Below are 18,269 nucleotides of genomic sequence, written 5' to 3'. Positions count from 1 at the left end.
TCAGCTTGCCGCCTGCGTTTGCGCTCTTTCTTTAATGCCCGTTGCTTGGTTCTGACTTCTTTATCCAGATGCCATCTCCTTTAATTCTCTCTACAACCCCTTCAGGTAGGCATCGGTATTTTCCATTTTGGGGGCAAGAGTGAAGGCTTCGATTCCTAGTTATCCAGCTCTTTGCCTATTGCTCTTGCTGCCGCACCCCCACCCCGCCGGGTCTCTGCTTTTAGAATCTTTCTTCCAGCCCGGCCAGTTCAACTACGCCATCCCCTCACTCGTGCTGCTCCTGGGCCTGTTTTATTTATCTTTGTTTAAAGGGAGGCTTTGCCCAAGCCTGACCTGTCAGATGGGCAGTATTAAATCCAGCCTCTCCTTGCTGCCAGGATGCTTAGTCTTGGCATGTAGAATCTGACAGGTACAAAAATGCTGGCACACTTGGGAGTCTTCTGAGGGAAGGCTGCAGGGCTGCCTCAGATCTGCAGTCTCAGATAGGTGTTGTTGCTACAGTTCCTTGGGGGGTAGGGGGGAGAGGGGCGACATTTGTTGACTCTGGAGAAGTAATGATTTTTTTTTTTTTTTTTGGACTTAATTACAGAGCATAGGAAAGGGGGCTCCTACAGGAGTGTGGGTGCTCACACCAAAAAGATAACACAGGAAAGTCTTTACCTGAAAGATGACGGCTTTCGGACAGCCTCAGAGATGGATACCCACACATCCCTAGTCTTCCCCAGCCCACACTATAGTCCCTCCCCAAGGCCATGTGCAGTCATAGCAGTTTCGTTCAACAGGTGGGAGTGAGCTGCTGGATATTCAGGAGAGACCTCAAGGTGGAGGGCGTTTGTTTCAGAGGGGCAACTTATGGCTACCAAGGCCCAGTCTGTCCAGAACACTTAGTTTCTGCTCTAAACCTTGTTGTAGATGCTGGATCTTTCTTTCATGTAATATCTTACATGATTATTAAAGGTCTCTTCTCCGACAGAGAAATGCTGAAACAATGTTTAGATATTCATTTATATAACCACTCATTTATAAAATTTTAAAACAGTCTAAGAGCTATGGCACTGGGCATAGCTCCAGGCTCCCAGGATGAGCTGATTAACAGGATGCTCTGTCTCCTCCCCTTTCTCCTCTTCCTTCCTCTCCCTCTCCTCCTCCTCCCTATTTTCCCCCTCCTCTTCCTACCACTCTTTCTTCTCTCTTTCTCTCCCCTCCTCTTCTTTCCCCTCCCTCCTCTCCTCCTCTTCCTTCTCCATTTTTGGAGATGGGGGTCTCACTGTATCGCCTGGACTCCCCTCAGCCTCACAGTCCTCTAGCTTCACCCTGCACCAGGGTTACAGGCATCACACCTGGCCATGATACTTCTAAGGATATAGAACTGTGACAGAATAAGGCTCAAAGCCCTAATAAACACACAAATATCTACTTGAGAGTAACCAATTCCTGACTGTTTGCCTTGGCAGTGGTCTCCAAGATTCATGATTTCATGCCTGACAATTTTCTTTTTTTATTCCAATATGAAGGTAAATCAGGCAAATTCATATTGTTTTTTTTAAGACTCTTGGGCAAACTTGTGTCTACACCAACACCAACAGCTGCATTAAAAGTATGCGAGGAAGCCATATTTGGGATGTCCCTGTAAAGTTCTCATGGATACCCTGTCTGCTGCACAGTCACCGCTGACCACTTTGATCCTGGCTGCTCCAATTTCCATCCCCTTCCTCATCTGCAGGATTCACCCAGTCTATAGATACAATCTTGCAGAGACCTCAGCAATCAAGAGGCAACGCCACAGCCTCATTACCAGACTGTTCTGCCTTATTTTAGCACCTTATATTTCCCTCCCGCTTTACACCGTGTCAGTCCTGTATTGAGATCGGTCTGCAAAACGCTCCATGAAGGAAAGTGGTTGTCAGCCTCAGAAGATCTGAGCAGTCACACACCTGGCTCTTGGCAGTGGGCACTTCAAAGGCAAAGCAATCTAGCCACAGAGGGAGGAGAGTTCAACAGAAATTATGACTTTTCAGGGTCTGGATTACTTTGAAGACCAAAGCGTGTTTGATCTTCGCTCTGATACTGGCTTTCTGATCACATCACGTGTGGATGGCTAGTGGCTCATTCTTGCCCATGCCACCTTCTAAACAATCAGCATAAGCATTAAGACAATGTGGTGCTTAACAAACGCACGGCCAACACAGACGTCCTCTCTCATGTAGTGCTCTCAGTTCACCAGTTAAAAGAAATAGGCACTCATTACAAAAAAAATTAAACTGTCAAAAATAAGAAATCTTGAAGATCATATTTATAGATACCATCCAAAAAGATATTCCACTGCATCTCCTTTGGGGCTTTTATTTATACATTTTTAACAGCACTGGGATCATTCTAAAAATACTCTTATAGTGAGTATATACAGTTATGTCCTATTTTCACTTCTAATTATAACACAAGAAGAGCATACTTTGGGAGCTGATATGAGTTCAAGGTTTAGTAAAAAATATGCCTTTCTTTGGAACTGGAAGTTGGGGTTGTAGTTTTCTGATGAACCTCCTCATTCTGCTGGTTCCTTTTGCCTTAGTAGATTGAATATTTCATTTTTTCTAGATTTTAGAGTGAGATTTTTGATTTTAGATTTGGAACAGTGAATATGATTGCTTTGCGGTTAAGCTTTACAGAAAAAAAAATACATGAATTTAAATGTTTTGGGAACCAGATGTGGTGACGTCAGTACTCTCAACACTCGGAATGCAGGAGGAGCCTGTAGGACTGCATGATGGTATTCTGTCTTTTAAAAAATGTTTTGGGTTTAGTGAGATGGTTCAGACAATAAAGGTGCTTGCCAAGATGGACAGGGTCTTCTGCCCTCCACACCTGAGCTGTGGAGTACATGCACAGACCATGCACACACACACACACACACACACACACATATTAAATAAATACGTTTTAAAGTTTTAATTTCTTTTCAAAATGCAAACCAGTTTGCATTAGGTTTGATACTTATAAAATACATGTATTTAGCACATTACTGACACCTAGCACTACCTTCAAGATGAAACCAACCCACTTCCTACATAGGCTTCCCTGAGCAATGGTTTAGAGACTCTATATTACAAATATTTATTAAACTCTTGCATGTTATATCAGTTTCCTCCCACACACCCATACTGCAGACCTGGTATAAGACACATGAGGAGTGGTAATCAAGAATTAAATCTTTCTTTTAAAAAACTGTCAAAAGCTTGCTACATCAGCATCAAGTGACAGGAGGAGAAATGTCTCCAGTCTACTATACGCCCCTGCGAGCCAGGTTTTAATTTGTTGCGAACGAAGGAAAGAGCCTATAAAAAAATCTTGGCAAAACACAGAACTGCTAATTTAATCAATTTTAGTAGTTAAAGCAGTGACTCCAAGCGCTAACACAATCTGTTGAAAGAACTACTTTCCAAGGTAGGGAGATTCATTTATTTCTGCGTTTTCTTCCCAGTTTTCCAATCTAAGGATATATATGTGGGAAGCCATGGCGCACCCACTGAAAGCCTCCTCCCAATTAGGAAACAGACCCCGACCCAAACCGGAAGAGGCCTAAGAAGTAGCTCTCGAGATCTCAGGGGGAAGATGTGCAGGGACAGACTGACGATGGTTGACCGTGAAGGAAGAGACCCCTCTGACAGTACAGAAAGACGTGAAACTGGAGAAGGAAAAACAAAACTGGAAAACCAGTCACAATATATCATATGAAAATTAAAAAAAAAAAAAAGAGGAGAATCAATGAAGTTTCTGAGACAGCAAATGTTTAAGGTTATAATTTTAAACTGGTATATGGGTTAAAGCTCTTGGTGGCATTAATGCTCAAAAGAAAAACAAAAACAAAACCCACCTAACAAGTTTATTCAGAATAACCTGTAAATAAGGTCTTCCATTTACCTGTGAAAGCTGGAGGCCAAAATTCACTAATTCACTTTTTAATTAATTAATTTACTGGCAGTGGTGGTAGAGATTGGAGTAAGACAGGGTCTCTCTATGGAGTCTTGGCTGTCCTGGAACACTATGTAGTCCAGGCTGACCTCGAATTTACAGAGATCTGACTGCCTTTGCCTCCTGATTGCCAGAATTAAAGGTGTGTGCCACCATGCCCAGCTAAGAATTCAGGATTTTTTTTTTTTAACATAAAGCATATGAACTTGTGTTAAATACAATTTAGGGGCTTTAATCTTCATGAACAAAGTCTAAGTGTGCAAAATGTGCATATCGTCACAATGGCATTTAATTGCTTTATCAACTTTATTTCAAATTCCTTTTTTTTTTTTAAAAAAAGTTATTTATTTTAAAAAGTACAGCTTGGTTTCCTAGTGAGTTCCAAGGCAGCCAGAGCTACACAGCAAGACCTGCCTTAAAACAAAAGCAAAGAAAATTTGCAATGAACCTGGGGATGGAGCTGGTGGGGACTTCCTCTGCCCCAGATCAAGAAGGCTCTGCCTCTCCCTGATGCTGCTACTGTCCTGTCCTCCCTGCCTCTCAACTGGATTTCTTTGGCTGCAGTATTGTGGCGCTAGGTTCTCAGTATGTTTGTCATTACTGGTGCATCCTTTGTGGGAAAAGCCATACTCTCGATGAGCACTCAGTACCTGGGAAATGGTTGCTATAGCAGAGAAAGACTTTTTGGGAACAAGAAATCCAAACACTGGAGCTCTCAGAGCATGAACAGTTTGCAAGATCTGTGTGCCACCTGAGACTGGGTAATATGGATGTGGATTAGAGGGATGAAGAATTAGCAAGCAGCAAAGAAGGTTTAGACAGTAGTCTAGTCATCAAAACATGAGGGATCAGCCAGATGTGTTGCATGCCTGGAAGCAGAGGCAGGCAGAGCTCTGTGAGTTCGAGGCCAAGGCTGGTCTACAAAGTGGGTTCCAGGACAGACAAGGCTGTTACACAAAGAAACTCTGTCAAAAAAGAAGAAGAAGAAAAAGGAGGAGGAGGAAGAGGAAGAGGAGGATGAAGAAGAGGAAGAGGAAGAATTCAAGAGTAGAGCGTGTGATACAGACCCAAATAGAGCCCACAGGGGTTCAAGAGCCCACACCTCTCGCCCAGATGTACCTAGGTTGTGAGACTCACAAGTAGGACAGAGGTCGTAGCCTTGAGGCATCCTCTTGGGCTCAGTGTGTTATGCAGAGAAATAAAAGGCTTTGTAAACACCTGAGAGTAGCCCTGACTTAGGAGAGTGACTTGGGTACCCCATTTACTCTTGTACAGCTCAGGAAAAGTGGGTCATTAAAGTAGAAAGAGGCTGTACAATAAACTTCCCTGTCAGACAATACTATTAGACAAAGACTGAGGCATCAGATGGGAGAGGGACACTAGGAAGTTGTTGATGAAAACCAATAACCAAGGTCAGGGCACTGCCTACCCCACCCTGATGCTGTAGTCAGTCCCCAGGAGTAAAGGGAGAGAACAGGAGGAACTCTAAGGTGACTGGGTGACATGCAAACGAACAAACAAACAAACAAACTGGAGGGCTGGAAAGATGGCTTCAGTGCACAAACATGCTTGTCAGGAAAGCGTGAGCCCTAAGCTTGACTCCGTAGAATATGTGTAAAACTAAGCGCTGTAGCTCTGAGTGTCTATAATCTTAGGGCTCCTACAGGAGAGCAGAGAAACCCTGGAAGTCTGAGGGGCAGGGAGCGTGGCGTGTGCAGCAGAACAAGAGCACAGCGACCTTGTCTCAGACAAGGTGGAGACCAAGGTCCAGCATCCAAGGTTGTCTCTGACCACTCACAGTGTGCACACATATGCCCACACTCACACAAGTGAATGAGCACGCATGCACATCACACACACACACACACGCACACACGTGCGCACACACGCATACACACGTGTACATCACACACACACACACACACACGCACACACACGCACACACATGCACACGCATACACGGGCACACACATGCATACACACGTGCACACACACATAACACATGCACAGAGAGAGAGACACACACAGAAGATAGATATACATTTTTATTTTAAAAAAAAAAAAAAAACAAAGAAATTAAGAGGCTGAAAAGATGGCTCAGCAGTTAAGAGTGCTCACTGCTCTTATCAGAGAACCAGAGTTCTGATGCCAACACCCACATCATATGACTCAAAGATGCCTTAACTCCAGCTCGAAGAGATCCAGAGCCCCCTTCTGGCCTCAGTGGGTGCCTGCACCCACATGTTCTGTTTCTCTCTCTCTCTCTCTCTCTCTCTCTCTCTCTCTCTCTCTCTCTCTCTCCCTCTGTCTCTCTCTCTTTCTCTCTCTCTTTCTCTCTCTCTCTCTCTCTCTCTCTCTCTCGCTCTCCCTCTGTCTCTCTCTCTCTCTTTCTCTCTCTCTCTCTCTCTCTCTCTCTCTCTCTCTCACACACACACACACACACACATAATATGATAATAATAATAATAGAAATAATAATAAAATAAGTATTTTTTAATTTATTATGCTTTAAGATGATAATCTTACATCATTCCCAGTTCTCTCTCCTCCCTCCGCCACCCCCTCTTCCCACATGCCTCTCCTTGCTTCTTCAAATTCATGGCCTCCTTTTTCATTAATTGTTGCTACATGCACATATGAGACTGTAGAACTTACTTCACAAATGTGCATGTCATCTCTTTGCAGGGCTACACTAATCTTCTCTGTATTATTCCAATTTTAGTATACGTGCTGCCAAAGCAAGCACTAAAATAAATATTTATTTTTAAAGAAATCAAGCTGGAGAGAGGTGGAGCCAGGTCCGTTCATGCAATCTATCATGACATTTGTGCCAGTATATCCCCATAGATTCCCAATGGCGGTTCACTTTTTGAAACTGCTGAGTGTTTCAGACTTTGAATACGCGTTGGACGTGCCGTAGGAGGGAGAAGAGAGACATCTTTGTTGTGCCCTGATCAGAATCATCTTCAGATTGGAATCACAGCTTTGCTGCGTCTCTTTGGGGGTGGGGTAGCTTTCTGATTCATCAAGATTCTAGAAAGAGCCGAAGGACTGTATTATGCCACCTGCTTTCATTAACTGCTCAGTTGGTGGACTGACAGCGATGCAGCCATTTCTTCTCCATTTCAGTGACAAAATAATCCCACGTGCTGCTAACATCCTCTGCCTTCCCCACCTACTTTGACATCCCTGCCATGCCCTAATGCCCTGGGATACAGACAGAGGGGAGAGGCAAGCAAGGGTTGGCAGGGGAAGTTTCAGAAATGTACTTTTTTCAGAGAGTGTTTCCAAGCTGGTCTGTGTCCAAATCATTCAAGATGAATGACTGTTTATTCGTTTTCCCCCAGCCCTGGGGATCAAACCAGGTCCTTGCACATGTAGTTCCCTGACGCTGAGCTATAGCCCTGTGGTTCTTTTTTTTTTTTTTTTTTTAAGGAAGGCAATCTCTATTAACCTGTCCAACATCTGATCTATATTTTTTAATGTTCTTCCTTTTATCAAATCTAAGCCTAAATTTGCCCCCTTTGTTCTCCTTTCAGTGAATTGTGATTCTTAAAAATATACAATTTCATCTTGAAATCCTGTTTGCAGGTTATGGTTTATAGATAGCATTTATTCTGCCAGAGATGCCGGACCATTTTTTGAGATGTCGTCGTGAAGAGCCAGACACAGGGCAAAGAGGCAAAGAGGATGCTGTTCACAGTGCTGTCTGTGCTCAGAAGCTGTCTGTGCAGTGAAACCAGGAGAGGACCAGAAGGAGCTAGCTGCCTCGTCAGCTGTGAGGACGGGAAGACGGAATAAGAAGCCAAAATTAAGTTGTGTGTGGTAGATTCTTATAGTCCTAACACATGGAAGGCTGAGGCAGGAGGCTGGTAAATTTGAGGTCAGCCTGGGCTACAAACAAAGTCAGACACTCTCTCAAAATAGCAAGAGGCAGAGGAGCTCCCACCTGAGGTAAAACACCTCAGGCAGGTCAGAACAGAGACTTGGTGGCAAAGTGTCGTGAAGAATAAATATTCCAACGTCTCCACTGGAATCCTAGATGCACATCTGAGACAGTGTGCAAAGGAGTTAGAGGAGAGCATATTCCATTCAAGACTGAGGAAAAGCCAGGAGGATGCTTAAGAGCTGAAGAATAAATGTGTGAAGTGGACATTCGTGCTTTGTTTTCCCCAATGATATTTTAAGTTACACATGTAATATCAAAACAGATTATCTTTGAATATAGCAGAGTAAGCGTTAGGATTATGGTGACATGTGCTTGCTCCTCACCTGCCGCCCTGATGGCTTCTGAGAGGAGGGACATCCTTCTCTTTGAACATGACAAGAGCAGCCCTTCATCCTGAGGTAATGACAGTGGAAGGGGCAGAGCATGGGAGTAATTTTCTCTGTTCTTGGACACATAAAGGCTCTGAGGAGAATGGCTGAGCGTTGAAGTCCAACCCAATCATGGCACAATTAGGAGAAAGAATACATTATTTTGGCAAAGTATTTTATTTTTTAAATTTACAGTGTCATTAGCAATTTGGGTTTTTAAAATTACATTTATTTATTGTATAGCCATTTTGTGCCTGAGGTGCAGATCAGAGGACAATGTGTAAGAGTTAGTTTTCTCCTCCTACCCTATGGGTCCTGGGGATTGAATTCAGTTAATCAGGCTTAGTGCCAAGTGTCTTTATCCAATGAGCCATCTCACCAGGCCCCAGTTTGCTTCTTTGTGTCTTCACAGCTTCTTCCTTCCTTCCTTCCTTCCTTCCTTCCTTCCTTCCTTCCTTCTTTCCTTCCTTCCTTCCTTCCTTTGTTTCATTCTTGTTTTTTAGTTAGGTGTTGGTGAGACAGCTCATTGGGTGAGAGTGTCTGTACCAGCTTGAGGGTCTGAGTTCAGATCACCACTCCAGGAGAAAAGTGAAATGCAGCCTGGTGTGTTCCCTTAACCCCCAACACTGTGAGGAAGACACTGAAGGCTCTGGGCTCACTGGTTGCTGGCCTAGCTTCAGGTTCAATGAAAGAGAAATCTGTTCTCAAGGGATAAGAAAAAATGATAATGGAGCAGAACAAGTGACAGCCTCCCCTGGCCTCCATGCACCCCTTACACACACACACTCACACATACACACACACACACACACACACACATGCACTCACACATATTCACACACACTCTCACACACACACATACACTCACACACATACACACTCACACATACACACTCACACACATACATACACTCACACACACTCACACACGCATTCACACACACGCACTCTCACACACTCACATGCACACATACATACACTCACACACATACATTCACTCACACACATACATTCACACACACACACACACTCACATGCACACATACATACACTCACACACATACATTCACTCACACACATACATTCACACACACACACACACACACACACACGGTGAAGACAAACACACCTGTCACTAACAGTCCACTACAAGCTTTTTCTTCTCTCTCTCTAGGGTACTGTTAAAATTTCAAATGGAGTCCCTTGTTCCCTAAATCCTTAGCTACCCATTTTTCCACCCCTCTGATTCCTCCACACACAGTTAAAACATAAGCTACCACTGTTACCTTGTCAGGCAGAATGAAGTCTTGGTCGCTCAGACTGGCTCGTTCTGGAACATTCTAGATAAGTCCTACAACCTCTTTAGTTCTGGTTCCTCCCCACCCCTCCCAACACACACAGGTCCAGTGGGTCCACTCAAGATTTTGGTGTGCCTAGACCCTACTTATTGTCCCTGCAGCCCAAGAGAAGGTGACCTTAGAGAGAGTGTGAGCTGCCCTGCAAGGCGGAACCCTCCTGTGTTTTTTGTGAACGGGAGATGGTTGGTGTTTCCAGGAGTGGCCTCCTTCTTCAAGCACATTGATCCAGGAGATCTTGAGTTCAGTGATCTGGATGTCCCTATCCCAGGTCTCAGGGCTCCGTACCTGAGGTGCTAGAGTGCAGCCTGCATTGGAGGTCTGCTGCAGTATAATGAGGTCCGGCTCCTCGAACCCACTGCGAGTGAGGGGACAGTATTTGCTGCTGAGGAGCCTCTGTCTCCACACTCCACTTTGTGTAGGGGCTTGCTAATTGTTAGCTTTCCTGATCTTTTTCAATTGCACCAAAAGCCAGGGGGAGGGGCTGGACAGCTGGCTCAGTGGTTAAGAGCACTTCCTACTCTTCTGGAAGACCCGAACTCGGTTCTCAGCTACCAAGTCAGGTAACTCACAACTGCCTATAATTTCTGCTCCACAAATTCCAACACCTCTGGCCCCTGCAGGCACTGGTACTCCCATGCACACCACACACATATACACGTAATTAAAAATTAAATTAAATTTAAAAGAAAGCCAGAGGAAGCAGCCATCCAATTCCCAAATCATTATAGAAATATAATTTCCCTTGAAACTCTCAAGTGCCCTTCCAGTTGATCCACTCGGCGTTCATCCAAGCCCTCAGAGTCGAACCCAGTGCATGCTGGGTAATCACTCTTAACCTCTGAGCGCCCCCTCCCATGCCCTGTTAAAAATCTTAACAATTATACCACAATCTCTTGGAGTCAATATTTATTGTTAGTTTGACCAGGGGTTCACAGTAAGCCGGGGCATGATCTTGTGCGAGACAGTTCATTGCCGCTGAAGGCAATTCTCAGAGACACTTCCTTTTGAACCTTCATCTGCGCACAGCCCTGGCCAACTGGAGAACATGTGGCTGGGTACTGAAGAGTCCAGTCCCAGATTAGCACGCTTTCAGTACAGCCATTGAGCCAGATTCTTACAGGATCTCCCCATGATGCCTCTGCATATCAAAGCCTTGGAAGCATGAGTGTACGGGTCAGCTTTCTGTTGTTACGAGACCGGGACAGACAACTTATTTAAAAGTCTCATGAAGAGGTTTATTTCGGCTCATGGATTTGGAGATTCTAATCCAACATCAAGTGGGCCCATTGCTGTGGGCCTTGGGCAAACGGAGTATGCCTCATAGCCAGAATCTGGGCAAGCAGCAGAGGGTGGGAAGTAGGAAGAAGGGGAGATGAAAAGAGAGGGAGGGAGAGAAAGGGAGAGAGACAAAGATGGAGAAAGAGAATATTCCTCCCAGTGACCTAAAAACTTCCCACAGAGCTCCTTCTCAAGATCCACCACATCTCAAAAGTCCCACCACAGGGACCACATCTTTTCCCTCGTGGACCTTTTCACGTGGACCTTTGTTGGGGGAGCTTCGACATCCAAACTATGGTTCTTGGTTTAAAGCTGGTTCGCAAACTTCTGCGTCAGGGTCGTATGACAAGCTCCTTAAACTCCAGCTTCTTCTTGTCCTCCTTCAGCGCTCCTGGTGGCAGGGTTGAGCACTGAGGTTGACATTGTTGGTGACTGCTGGGCACTGCCGAGCTGCTTCACAGTCCTGAAGGAGGACTGGCTTAAATATCCAAGTACCGGTGGCGCACTCCTTTAGTCCTAGCACTCAGGAGGCAGAGGCAGGCCGATCTCTGTGAGTTCGAGGCCAGCCCGGTCTACACAGAGGACCATGACTCGAAAAGCCAATATATATATATTGTATATATACATATATACAATATACATATATATTGTATATATATATATACAAACATACAACGTACATATACACAAGTATCTAATCCAGGCATTGCTGTGCGTTTGAGGGTAGTCTGAACTACTAATTGAACTTAAGACCAACTTGGGCTACATGGACCTGGGTTACATGGCAGAAAGTCCTGTTGCAGAAATAAAATATAAATATATTAAATATATCTTAAAACATACCTAGAGATAGCTAGGGTTGCAGCTGGTTCCGTCTGCTCAGCTGCTCAGCCAGCACTAGTAGATTGGCCTTCTGACTTCAGGCAGTTCACTTCTGGTTTCCATGTAGCTGCATCTCCAGTTAGCACGCCTACAGTCAAGGCAGTGGTGGTGGGCAGCTGGGGCAGTGGTGGTGGGCAGCTGGGATCTGCCTCTTTTAGGAGGAAGCAAACACTTCTTTGGAAGTCCCCTGCTCATGGGGACTGCTGGGCTTTCTTTATTGCAATGATGTCCGTATGCAATGCGTTCTTTCAAAAGCCAATTGATGGGACGAGGGCAAGGCAATCCAAAGTCCTCAGTGCGAGTGTCACTCAGCGGGTAAGGAAACACCCTCCACAGTGTGCTCTTGTCCTGGGAAGGAGGCCTGCTATGATTATTTGTGGAGACGGGAACTCATGTATCCTATGCTGGCCTCAAACTTGATGTATAGCCAAAGGTAACCTTGAATTTATGATCCACTGACGTGCTGGGATTCCAGGCATCTTAGGGTTTCATGCTGTGATGAGACATCACGACCAAAAGCGACTTGAGGAGGAAAGGGCTGATTTCATTCATTTGTCCACAACATTGTCCATTATCAAAGGAAGTCAGGACAGGAACACAAACAGGGCAGGAACCTGGAGGCAGAAGCTGATGCAGAGGCCATGGAGGGGTGCTGCTTACTGGCTTGCTCCTCATCACTGTTCAACCTGCTTTCTTATAGAACGCAGGACAACCAGCCCAGGTGTAACCCTACCCACAATATACTGGGCCCTCCTCCGTCAATCACCAATTAAGGAAATGCCCTACAGTCTTGCCTCTAGCCCATTCTTACAGAGGGAATTTCTTAATGGAGGTCTCCTCCCTCAGATGATTATAGCTTGTGTCTAGCTGATACAAAACTGGCCAACTCAACAGGCACGTGCCACCAGGCTTGATTTATGAACTCCTAATTTAAAAAAAAAAAGAACATGCGGACTCAATTCAAGGAAACTACTTTTCTCTTCTATCCTAGACCCCCCCCTAGTGAGAGAGGGGAGGAATCTGAGTTCATTTCACGGCTACTATTTCATTAGATCTCCAGCCTAGGACACTGGTGTGGGCACCAGAGAAGACAATTAGCCAGAGTTAAAAGTGAAAGATCCATCTTCACTGAAGTCTCTAAAGGAATCCAGAGAGATAAGCTCGTGAGAGGACTGTCTGGGTGGCCTGAAATCTGAGTGTAGCTCCAAGAGTGTGACATTCTGCCCACAGGCCTCACAGGTCTGTGACAGTAGGAGGCCTCTGAAGGGCAGCGTAGCTTTGATATACCACAGCTTCAAGATCATGAGAGTCTTGCTCGGTGTAAGCCCAGCCCTGAGGCTCTGACACCAAGCACTTTGAATGAGAAGTAGAGCAGCAGTCTGGTGGAATTGCGAGAGGGCACTGCTGGCTGGGGATGTAAGTTAGTTGGTAGGGTGTTTACCTGGCATTTATGTGACCCTGGGTTCAATTCCCAACACCACATAAAACTGGACATGGACATGGTGAAGCATGACTTGAAACCCCAGCACATGGGAGGTAGAGGCAGAGGGATAAGACATTTAAGGTTATCTTAGGCTACATGGTTCACGTAGCAAGTTTGAGGCAAGGTTGTGACACATAAGACCCTGTTTCAAAATAGAGGGAGAGTGGATATCTACGCCTCATCATTAGTGGTCACTGCAGTATCCGAGAGCATCCTCACAGCAGTGAGCAGTTTCAGGGTTAGCCTCCCTGAGCTTCCCACCCAGACTGCCACTTACCAGTTCCCAGCTCTGCCTTCTCCATGGGATATTGACAGAATCCACTCTTAAATGCTTAACTGGAGTGCCTCTTCATGGCTGTCTCCCATGTGGGATTCATCAGGGTGTGGAGACCCCAGGAAGGCCTTGGCAAAGGCCAGTGATCAAGGGAAGAGAAGACGAGCCCCAGCCATAACAGCATCCATGCAGGAGAGGGGAAGGGGACAGGCCGAGCTAGGAGAACGCTGTTTGCTTTTATGAAGGTGAATAGATGTTTTTTACTCTCAGGTCTTAGACCTCAGAAGACATAAATTACTCAGGCCAGACAGGGAATAAAGCTGGAATTGATGGAGGGTTTTGCCTGCTTAGCTGAGGAGCCCGAGGTTTCATTTCAGGGGGTCTGAGGGACAATGAGAACGGCATGACCATCAGTCTAGAGATCTGTGCAGAGAAATCAGAAAGGGGAATGGAACCTCTGAGGAAGAGAAGCAATTAAAAGATGGTTCTCATGGACCATGGGAGAAGGCAGATGGTCCTGACATCCAAAGGTGTCACTGAGAACGAAAACACAGGGACAGATGTGAAGGAGAAGCTTAGCCACAGAACCATCCCAGGCTATATAAAGCACCTGCTCGCCCAAGTCTTCAGTGTGTTCAAGTGCAAGCCCCAGAGTTTTAGAGACTTGTATCAATAGAACCTTAATGTAGGTAGCCCACAGGCCTCTGGGCTGCTCGCCGCTGCTCATAGATACTGTTTTAAACAACAGTATGGTTCTCTTCAATTAGAGTTCTGATTGTTTCCAGTGAGCCGCACACTGCAGGATGAATTCTCCAGCACAAATGTCTCCATTGATTTCTTGTTCCCAAATCATTCTACATGTGTGGATATTGTGCTATTTTACCATCTGCTCATATTTAGAAATCAAATAAATTATTAATAAAGTACATGATAAGTAGCAACCAGACTTAATAAGATCATTTCTGGGATGTTGCTGACAAATGTCCATTCACACATCAGCGGTAGATTTTCCCTATCTATTGATTTAAAATATTTACTCTCTATAAGGGAGTAAGTTATAAAAATCATGATAAAAAATGTGACAAATTCACTAAAAAAAAGATAACCAGATTCCCAGTATTGAGGAAAATCTATAACATGGTTTTCTTATTGCCACTATTAGCCACTATTCTGGAATTCAGTTTTTTCCTCATGTGCCTGTGTGTGAGTGGGGGATGGGTGTGTATGCATGCATGTGAGTTTGAACGTGTGAGTGCATGTGTGTGCCCAGATTGCCCATCATGTGTGTGTGTGTGTGTGTGCGTGCGTGTGCGTGTGTGTGCATGTGGAGGTCTGAGGTTAACATTGGAGTCTTCCTCCATCTCTCTCCACCTTATTTATTGTGGCTGGGTCTCTCAGTTGAACCCAGAACTTGATGACATGGCTAGTCCTGCTAGCCAGCTTGCTCTGGAGATCCCCTGCCTGCCTTCAGAGTGCAGGAATTAAAGATAGGCCGCCATACCACCCAGTATTTACATGGTTTCTGGACATCCAAACTCCAGAGTCACAGTTAAGCAGCAAGTGTGGTACCCACTAAGCCATGGCCCCAGATCCTGGGAATTGGAATTCTGATGCTAAATTCAAGAACCAAGAATTAGAAATACTTAATCCAGGAGTAACAGCACATGCCTGTGATATAGGAGCATACGCCTGTAACACCAGAACCCCAGAGGAGGACGCAGAATATTGGGAGTTCAAAGTCATCCTCTGCTACATAGAGAGTTCAAAACCAACATGGGCAACATGACACTTTACCTCAAAAAAAAAAAAAAAAAAAAAAAGAGAGAGAGAGAAAGATCCACTTGAAATGACAATGCCAATGAGTACATCTGAAACTGTGACTTCTCTGGTCACCCAGAAATGGTACTATTGATATGATTGATATCAAGCTTGATTTTAAAAAGATTGATATATCCTTATTTTCTGTTTATGAGTGCTTTGTCTACATGTATGTATGTGTATCGTGTGCATGCCCGGTGCCCAAGGAGACCAGAAGAGCACGTAGGGTCTTCTAGAAATGAAGTTACAGATGTGTGAGCTGTTATGTGGGTGCTGCAAATCAAACTTGGGCCCTGAAAGATGGCTTCTAAACTCTGAGACATCTCTGGCCTCTAAGCTTGACTTTTCTTCTCATCTGTTAGCATAGGGAAGTACTATCTCCCTTCCTATGCTAAGTGAATGATGAAATATGATAGAGGTATTAATATGTTATTTTTCTAGTTGTCTAAAATACAAATACTGAGTGTGTGGGACACTAACAGTCATTCAGAAATCTAATTAATTTTTAAATCAAAACACAAGGCAGGGGTGGTACTGGTGAGATGGCCCAGCAGGTAAAGGTGCTTGCCATCAAGCCTGGAAACCTGAGCCACCCCCCACATGGTATAGGAAGAGAACTGAGTCCTGAAAGCAGTGTTCTGTCATCCTATGCTATGCTATGGTATGCACGCGCACACACACACATGCACACAGACATACACACACATACATGCATGCATATGTGCATGCATGCGTGCATAAAAGACAATAAGGCAGAAAAGCAAAGTAAGTAGGAAAATACCCAAGGATGCCGCAGATGCACACATACACATGAACAACATAGCCAAATGTCTTTTACATCTCACTGCATGCACAGACGACATCCGTAGTGACCCAACAGAGCTGTGAGCATTTTCTGAGTGGAGAGATTTACCTAACTGAATAGCTGGGTGAAGGGGAAACATTCTGTTGCTCACTATGTGTTTGTTTGCTTATCTGAGGCATGGTTTTCATGAGATACACCAGCCTGACCTTGAACTGACCTCTTGCCTCGGCCTCTGGAATGCTGGGATGACTTGCATGCGCTGTGCCCATAGTTGATGTTGGTTGTCAACTCGATAGCATCTAGAATCACCTAGGAGGCCAGTGTGTGGGCACGCCTAGGATGGGGAAAACCCATCCACTGTGGGTGGCACCATTCCCTGAGCTTGGATCCTAAACTGACTGAAAGGAAGAAAAAGCTGAGACACAGAATGCTGTGCTTTTGGACCATGGCTGAGAGGTGGCCACCTCCTGCCACCTTGAATTCCATGCCATGATGGACTGGATCCTCAAACTGGAGCCAAAATAAGCCTTTCCTTTTTTAATTTGCTTTTTCCAGATGCTTTATCACAGCCACAGCAAAAGTAACCAAGACAACCACCATGCCTGGCTGTACACACTGAAATAAGTTTAAATTTTTAGATCATGTTCATCTGTGACCTGTTTAAATTCTGAGTCGGTTTTCGAGGACATCACATTTGATACTTTTTATATCACAAACGAAATATGTGTTGCTCAAATATAATCCAAAAGGTCCTGTCACCAATCTTTAAGATATTCTTATTTAAAATAGCATTATTCGCTTTGTAGCCCCTTGTTCTTCCGTGGGAAAATCCTAAAGGAATATTTTGTTAACTTGAAGTTAAAATCGTGTCACTGCAGTTATCGCCCATGACTGTCCTAAGTTACTAAAAATATCTCTGCAGCTATGTGGTGCTAAATATGCACCCTTTCACCTTCCCTTCTACATTTAACATCCCTTGGAAATGCTTCATACTACTTCTGAATTAAAGATGGCTACAGAAAGTTTTGTTGCAGATTTAACTCAGTGTGTAAAGAGCTTGCTGCCACACCTGATGACATGTGTTTGATCCCCAGGACCCCAATGGTGGAAGGCAAGAAAGGACCCCTGCAAATGTCCTCTGAGCTCTGTATGTTCATAAGTACGTGCGTACACACACGCTTACACACACACCATGTAATAAGCTGAGTGTGATGATGCACACCTTTAATCACAGTACTGAGTAGGCAGAGGCAGGGGGATTCTCTGTGAGACCAAGGCCTGCCTGACCTGCATAATAAGCTTCAGGCCAGCCAGGGATACACAGTGAGAGGCTTTTAAAAACAATACTAATGATGGTATTATTAATGATGATGATGATGATGATGATTTTAATAAACTTTTTCCTGGGTTTACCTCTCCCCTTGGGTCTGTATGGTTCTGTTTCTTCAATTTGAAAGCATCAGCAAGTACCACTGTGCCCTGTGTAACAGAACATAAAACCAACTAAAATCAAGTCTCCAAGGAGTAACCAAGTAGCTGGGTTTCATATCCTTTATGGTGTTCATAAACATAGTGAACAATGACTTTTTAAAAACATCTTATGACAGGTTGCATGGTTTTTCATTAGAAATTATATAAAACTGGGCCTGATGGCATATGCCTATGGCCCCAGTTACTGGGAAGGCAAGAGTTCAAGTCCAGCCTGGGCAACATAAATGCAGGGCTGGGAATGAGGCTCAGCTGGTACAATGAGTGTTTAGCATGCTCGAGGCCCCGGGTTTGATCTCCAGCACCATAGTAACCAGGTGTGGTGCTCATGCCTGTAATCTCAGAGGCAAGTGAGTGCATCAGAAAGTCAAGGTCTCCTTGCTACATGGCAAAGTTTGAGGGAAACTTGACCTATGTGAGACACTGTCTGAAAACTGTCTGTTTAAATATTAATTAGCGTTGGCCTGGAGAGACAGCTCAGCAGTAGGGAGGACTTGCTGCTCTTCCAGAGGACCTGAGGACCTGAGTTCGGTTCCCAGCACCCATGTCTGAATCCACCCGGAACTTCAGCACCAGGGGATCTGATGCCCTCTTCTG

At 44.7% G+C, this 18,269-nt stretch overlaps 1 non-coding gene across 1 annotated transcript; it reads right to left on the bottom strand.

The window, feature by feature from the left end:
• Positions 1-6,609: 6,609 nt before the first annotated feature.
• On the bottom strand, positions 6,610-6,715 carry LOC117712111 (U6 spliceosomal RNA). The gene has a single exon (XR_004607188.1). It is a non-coding gene; the product is annotated as a U6 spliceosomal RNA (small nuclear RNA).
• Positions 6,716-18,269: the final 11,554 nt, after the last annotated feature.

This window comes from Arvicanthis niloticus, chromosome 6, assembly GCF_011762505.2.
Source record: "Arvicanthis niloticus isolate mArvNil1 chromosome 6, mArvNil1.pat.X, whole genome shotgun sequence".
In the NCBI taxonomy this organism is placed as follows: Eukaryota; Metazoa; Chordata; class Mammalia; order Rodentia; family Muridae; genus Arvicanthis; species Arvicanthis niloticus.
Note: the sequence above shows the minus strand (reverse complement) of the source record. Positions and strands in the feature narration are given on the sequence as shown.